At 58.5% G+C, this 7,012-nt stretch overlaps 1 long non-coding RNA gene and 1 other non-coding gene across 2 annotated transcripts; one reads left to right on the top strand and one right to left on the bottom strand.

The window, feature by feature from the left end:
- Window positions 1-1,108: 1,108 nt before the first annotated feature.
- On the bottom strand, window positions 1,109-6,293 carry LOC119867486. The gene is made up of 3 exons (XR_005383746.1): window positions 5,415-6,293; window positions 4,963-5,204; window positions 1,109-4,570 (listed from the first exon to the last, which is right to left on the bottom strand). It is a non-coding gene; the product is annotated as an uncharacterized LOC119867486 (long non-coding RNA).
- MIR8790 (microRNA mir-8790) lies at window positions 6,248-6,370 on the top strand. The gene is given in 1 exon segment (NR_128730.1): window positions 6,248-6,370. It is a non-coding gene; the product is annotated as a microRNA mir-8790 (primary transcript).
- The last annotated feature ends 642 nt before the right edge of the window (window positions 6,371-7,012 follow it).

Here is a 7,012-nt window from a genome sequence, read left to right on the forward strand (position 1 = left end):
GCAGCCTCACCCGACCCCAAAGTAGTCCCAGAACATGACCATGATTTGGTTGGGGAAGCTTCTGCTGATATCTAGAACTATCTGTTTGATGTCTTGGGAGGAGACCTGGGCTTCCTCCTTCATTTCCTGTGGCGAGAACCGGGTAGTAGGAGCCAGCATCAGGGACACAGAACACTAACTGTCACCAACTGTCATCCTAAGCAGGAGCTCTGCTGGTCACCATGTGAGTGTGTCCTGCAGAAAACTCCTTCCTTCCCCTGTGAGGCCAGGGACAGCACAGGTGCCCACCGTGCCTGTGGGGCCTACATGAGGGCTTGTGCTGAGCTGTTGTGGATGCAGAGGGGACTGAGGGTCAGCCCTATGCCGGGAGGGACATGGCGGGTATCCCTGGGGGGGAGGGGACACTGGGGGTGAACCCCGTGCGGACAGAGGACATGGGGGTCAGCCCTGGTGGTGAGAGGACTTTGGGGGTCAGCTGGGGCTGGGGTCCCTCGGTTCCTTGTGCTCCAGACACCCAGGCTGAGCCCCAATCTCCTCCATCCCCTACACACTAGGGCGTGGAGGATCCTTCCACACGCTGGTGCAGGAGATGCGGTAGCACAAGGTGTGCAAGCTGAGCCCGCCCGGTGAGGGGGCCTGGGAGCATGAGCTGCAAGTGCCTGCTGTCCTGACGTCACTACCAGGGCCACGTTGCCCGCCCTGATGGCTCTCTATGACCCAGGATCAGAGTTTCAGGGCAAAGAAGGTTGGAAACGCCCCAGAGGCCAGCCTGTCCAGGCTCCCTGGACAGAGGCAGCGCAGATCTCCCAGGGCACTTTGCACAGACCGTCGTGAACTGAGGCCACTGGCCCCCGGCTGTCACTCTCTCTCAGCCCTGTCCTGACCTGTGGGGCACAGGCTGAGTCGCAGTAAGTCTTTGAATGACCTGCCCCTGACATCTGGCTGACCTTGGAAGACAGGAGGGCAGGTCAGCTTTGTGTTCCTGCTGGCCCCTGTGCAAGAGCTATTAGGGGCCTGGGCAGGGCCCCCTCCTCCCTTCTGGGGTTCTCTCCCCTCCTTTTGTACAGAGCTCTGGCAGATGCAGAAATGAGGTGGCCGTGCATTTTAACACAACCACACTTTATTGAACTTTCAACAGCAAACAGGAGCTCAGGGCCGAGGGTGCACGCCTTCCCCTCGAGGGGGACCTTCCTTTCTTTTAGGAGAAAGCCAAAGTCACATGGGGGTGTTGGTGCCAGAGTCCCCCAGCTTGAAAGCTGTGCTGACCCCGAATGGGGGCACGTGTCCTGAGGTTGGGGCCTGAGAGGCAGTTCTGAGGACAGCGGACCAGACCTGGACCTGCAACTTCAGGGTTCTTGCGCTGGATCCCAGCAGGTCATCTGGACCCTAGTTTCTGGCTCACGTGCCAGGGGACTGACTGCTGGAGACCCAGCATGTGGGTGAGTCTGCCTCCTACTGTGGATGAGGGTATGGCCCAGCAGCCTGCCCCTCCTGCCCCTGCCCTGGGTGCCCTGTTATTCCCAATGCTGTCCTAGGTCAGCGACCTGGATTTGTGGGGCACAACAGGTCCCACATCCTGCTCTGAGTGGGTCACTGAGACTTGGGGCAGAATCCAGAACTGGTCAGGGCCACAGGGGTCTCAATCTCATCAGTCTTCATTCTGTCCCTTTTGGGGCTCATGTCGACCCTCTCTCCCAGAGCCTAGGGAGAGGCCAGCTCAGGTCCCTCTGGGTCGGGGACTCTTCCTATTGAGGGGGCGCCCTCCAGGAAGGACAATGAGATGAGGCAGGGCATGGTGTCAGCTGGCCATGGCCTCAGGACCCCCATCCTCACCATTTCGCTCCTCCAGAGGCCCAGGAGCATGGAGGCAGAGGTCAGGTGGTTCAGCGCTGTCCTGGCATGGGCTGGCCCTGCCTATCACTGCCCAGTGAGGGACTTGAGCTGCTGTGGCCACAGGACAGGAAGGGTATCTGGATCCCTATAGTGTCATCTTAGTGGGCTGGGTGGACCCTGTGAGGGGCGTCCAAGGGGGATTCTATTGTCTGGTTTGCTGTGTGGCCTGTGGTGTGGCCCAGGCAGGTGCCAAAATGAATGGGACCCAGTGTTCTGGCTTCAGGTCCTTGTTTGGGTGCCACCTGCCTGCACTGTACTGGTTCTCTGGGAGCATGAGGAGGGGGGTATTATCGCTACGGGGCCTCCGGGCCAGTGAGGTGTCCTGGGCTGGGGGCAGCTGAGACAGAAGCAGAGCCCCAGACACAGGTGTACAGCTGTGGGCTCTGGGGAGCTTCCCTCCTGCAGCAGCTCCTTGGCCTTGAGGATGGCCCTGCCAGGAGGGGGTCCAGACTGCTCAGGTTGTGTGGCTGGGCCTGGGGAAGCCTGCTCGTCCACTCTGGGCAGCGTCTTGGTAATAGAAGGGAGGAGAGGCTCAATTGCCGGGACACTCACTCCAGGCCCAGGGGCCTCCTGAGGTAACTCTCCAGTTCCTGTTGGAAAGAGGCTGCAGGGAACTGCTGACCTGATGCTTGGAGTGACATTTCCCAGCCCAGGGCTGGCCCCGAGATGGCGGGGATGTGTCTGCCAGAGAGTGTTCCTGCGGGCTTGGGGCAGACCGAAGGTCTGGGCCAGAGATGAGGAGGAAAACCCAGGGGCCCTATCCACGTGAGCAGCCCCAGCAAGCAGAATCGGGAGGGGATGGGGACCTAGGTACACCTGGGTGGGGGCAGGTCACACTTCATCTTTCGGAGCTGGGTCGTGGAGGCCCAAAGTTGTCTGAGCACCACCTCATCCTCCAGGGCCCAGGGCTGGACCATCACGTCCTGCAGAAACTCCTGAGGACCTTCCAGGGGCAGCTTCAGGAGGCTCTCTGGGCAGTGGGTGTGAGTGAGACCCAGAGGCTCCCTGCTCTGTGGCCTCCAGGTGCCTCCCAAGGGTAGCAGCTGAGGATCCAGCTGTGCAGGATCACCGTGGGCAGTGCTATGACCGAGGGAGGGCCCTGCCTGCTGCTCATTCAGGGAGTCCTGATCTACTCGCCTGCTCAGCCGTCCCCCCGTCCCCAGGCCTGGGTGCTGCTCAGAGCAGGGGGTCAACACCCCTGTCCCCTCACCCCCAGCCTCGGGCACACCTGGGCACCCAGGGGCCCACTTACTCCTGTGCACTTTGAGGATCATGTAAGCCATGGCTGTGAGCACAGGCTCCATGTCCAGGATATACGCGTCCCAGTGCTTCAGGGTAGGGATAAGGGGTTTTGGGGAGCGGGGGTTGAGAGGAGCGGCCTGAGCAGAGCCCCTTGGGGTCTCCCATCTGCCCATAGCCTCTGCCACCCTGCCGGGCTACATCCGAGGAGACACCACAGCCCCTCCTGTGCATGCACTCCTCCCAGGGAGATCAGGGCACCAGGTCACTCTGGGTTCTAATCCTGGCCAGCACTACCCACAGACATGGGGGCACAGACTCTGCCCCCATTTCTGCCAATAGGCCACAAGAGGACCCCAGGCTAACTGCAGAATGGGCCGAGGGCTCATCCACACCCCAGGCTGACCAGGCCTCCCTGGGGGAGCTGAGGCAGAGACAGCCCGTTCCCTCAAAACTCCTCCAGGGACACTCTGGGCTTCTCTAGGTGGCTCTGGGCTGCCAGCCTCAGCCTTCGGGCCCAAGGTCTGGACTGGATTGTCTGGAGAGTAGGGTTGAACTCGGCCTTCCCTGGAGTCAGGGGACAGAATGAGGCAGCAGGGTTCCTCGGGTTCTCTTACCTAACAGATGAAACACTGAAGGAACCACTTAGGATGTAAATGCCAGTGCACGTCAGTTCCTCGCCCTGGCAGAAGGGCAGGAGGTGCTCAGGCCCCACGCTGCGGCCCCGTGAGCCAGGTGGACACAGTTCCAATAGCCCCGCACAGCCTCAATGGTGCCCCAGGCTCCCCAGGAGGAGGAACTTGACACCAAATTGGGGCAGTTCAGAAAGGCTGTGCTGGCAACCCCTGCCCTGGGGCCAAGGGGTCGGAGCCCCTGGGGAGCATCTACTCGCCATGTGCTTCTTCAGCTTGGGGTGAGCTCTGTCTAGAACGTGCTCGCCTAGGACCTAAGCAATTTGGTGAACCCTGGAATCAAGAAGCCTGAGAAGGCCCCAGATCCCCAAAGATCAGGGTCTCCTCCTGCAACAGGCAGGCAGGGGGGCCATCCTGGCAAGGGCCTCCTCCCCCACGCCCTGACCACCCACCCCGATGCAGGTGTCAGACACCTTGTCCTCCACAAAGCAGGCATGGAGGCCCCTCCTCTGGGTGCCCAGGGGCCGTACCCCAGGCCCAGATCCCTTCCTACCCACTTCCAGGGTTTTTCTCTTGGGTCTCTCAGCTCTAGCCTAGGGCAGACATGGCCCTCAGAGGGCCCAAGGGGAAGAGGTCCTGATCTGGGGGGATGTGCCAGCCTCAAGAGAGGCGTTTTGCAACGCCTCCTGAGATGGATGAAGGGGTGTCCAGGGAACTCAATGCAGAAAACTCTGATTGTCCGTGACCTTCCACAGTGACGGGACAGCATCATCCCAAGGGTCCTATGGAGACCATACCCGGCGTGCCTGAAACAGAGGGGACCGATCAGCGCTAGGGACATGGGGAAAGGAGGGAGCAAAATGGCTCCTCTCCCCTGAATCCTGAGGGAGATCAGGACCCTCTGAGATTGGCCGGGAATGAGGGGAAGGGCCTTTCTGCCCAATGGGAGCAGCCTGACAGCCTTACCTGCTTCTCCGCGAGATGATTCCCACCTGGGCCTGACCTGACCTGGTGACCGTGGTCACCACATGGGCTCATTGGCAACTGATGACTATGAGCCAAGATTGACTCTCACTTCTACTGATACCCGAGGCCCGTCCCCAGGATCTCATTTGTTCTTGGTGACTGTGGTCCTTGTCTGGGCTGAACTAACTCATGCTTGGCTCATGCTTGGCTCTGATCCCCTCCTGGGCCTCACCTGTTCTTGCAGATGTGGTCCCCACATCTAGTGGGTGCTCTAGTGTCTATGGTATTTGTCTGGGCTTCAGCTGATCTGATGGTATTCGGCTCTGATATCAGCCCTTTCCAAGGCCAGCAGGGTCTCCAGGTCCTCCTGCCTGGTGCTGCAAACCACACACATCCAAGGATGACACCGCATGAAAACCTTCAGAGGACACATGCGTCTGTGTGCTCCCTGTGGGCAGGTCCCCATCTGTCTGACTGGAGGGTGGAGACAACACAGTAGCTCTGAGGGGGACGTGCTGGACTGGAGGATCACTCAGGGACACTCACTGTCTGTAGCTGGCCCACCTGCAGTCCACCTTCCCAGCCACTGTCCCAGGACATGCCGTCATGCTGAGAGGACAGAGCTCTCCCACCCCCCTTATCAGTAGCACAAGGGGGCCCATGAGGCTGCGGGGAGCTGCTGACCTGATCCTTGGGGTGATGTTTCCCAGCCCAGGGCTGGCCCCGAGATGGCGGTGGATGTGCCTGCCAGAGAGTGTTCCTGCGGACTTGGGGCAGACCGAAGGTTTCTCTTAGATTCCACAAGCAGAAAGACCAAAGGGAAAAAGCAATGAACTGGACTTCATCAAAATTAAAAACTTATGCCAGCAAATGTGTGACCAAACTACCCACCTTGAATGCAATGATTTGTGAATAGCTTGAGGAGGGTTATGCGGGAGCACGAGGGACTCCATGTTCCAGTTTGTGAAGATCAAGCCTGCTCATGAGCCAGAAGGACCAAGAGAGCCCTGACCATACACCCCGGACCACAGCGTGGGGGGATTGGTCATCACATGTTGGGGTCCATGCACCTAAGACGGACTGGAAAGGTCATGGCTTGACCTGTTGCCTCCTGCACAGAACAGGGCTTGAGGGGAGCGGGGGTCCAGGATGAGCCGCCCGAGCCCTGAACACAGGCTCCTTCCCTGGCCTGGGGCAGCAGGGAGGCAGCCCTCACCCTGCGGAGTTGTGGAAGGGCTCCAGGACCTGCCTCATGGGCATGACATGGGGGTCGGTGTGTTCTCACCCCAGCCCAGGAGGCCAACACCTGCAGCAAGACCCACAGGACCTACAGTGGCCAGAGGGGGGGCCAGGAGCAGCTCCCAGTCACCTGTGAACTGTCACCTTGTGAGTGCCTACACTTTATACACTGAGGTACTGGTGAGAGTGGGCTGGTCGGGCACTGAGCCAGATCCGGAGCACGGGTGCCTCCAAGAGCCTGCGGACACAGAGTAGCGCCAGGCATTGGAACCCTGGGGCACCACAGTTCCGCCCACAATGGAGCCCCGTGTCATCACTGTAGGTCTGGGGTCCAGTTAGCACTTAGCCCTGCACTCTGAAGGTGAGGGGAGGCCCTGTCTCCACGCCAGGTGGGAAGGGGATGCAAGCACCCTCCCACATCCTTAGTTCCCGCCTTCAGGCCCTCCAGGCCTCACACCCTTCTAGGTAGACTGGTGTCCCAGCTGTCCTCCCACCCCCAAGGGTTCACAGCGTGGATTTTGCACTTAAGAACATTTGAAGGGCTCTTAGGTGGTTCAGTCAGTGAAACATCGACTCGATTTTGGCTCAGGTCAGGATCTCGAGGTTGTAGTGTGGAGCCTCACGTGGGTTTGGGTTCTGGCCGGTGGGGAGTGTGATGAGAGTCTCCCTTTACCTCTGCTCCTCCCACTGCACGATCTCTCAAATCTTTTAAAAATCAACATTGAAGACATATGAGAAATCTTTATCATATCTGCAGAGGTGCCTTCATATGTGTAATGGCTATGTAAATGCTTTTTTTGTTTTAATTTTCATTTCTCTGGAATAAATTCCCAGTAGTTAATTATGTGAATTATGTGAATTATTACTGAATTATGTGGTAATTGTATGCAAACTATTTTTTTTTGATAAAACTGATAAACTCTTTCCCATGAGTGATTGTTAGATTTTACAAAAACTGTGTGGAACCTGTTTTCAAAGCAGTTGTCTAGATTCTAGAAGTGTGACTGTTGGAGCCTCAGGTGAGATTAATTGAGCCTTGGAAA

The sequence above is a fragment of the Canis lupus genome, chromosome 34 (assembly GCF_011100685.1).
Source record: "Canis lupus familiaris isolate Mischka breed German Shepherd chromosome 34, alternate assembly UU_Cfam_GSD_1.0, whole genome shotgun sequence".
NCBI classification, from domain to species: Eukaryota; Metazoa; Chordata; class Mammalia; order Carnivora; family Canidae; genus Canis; species Canis lupus.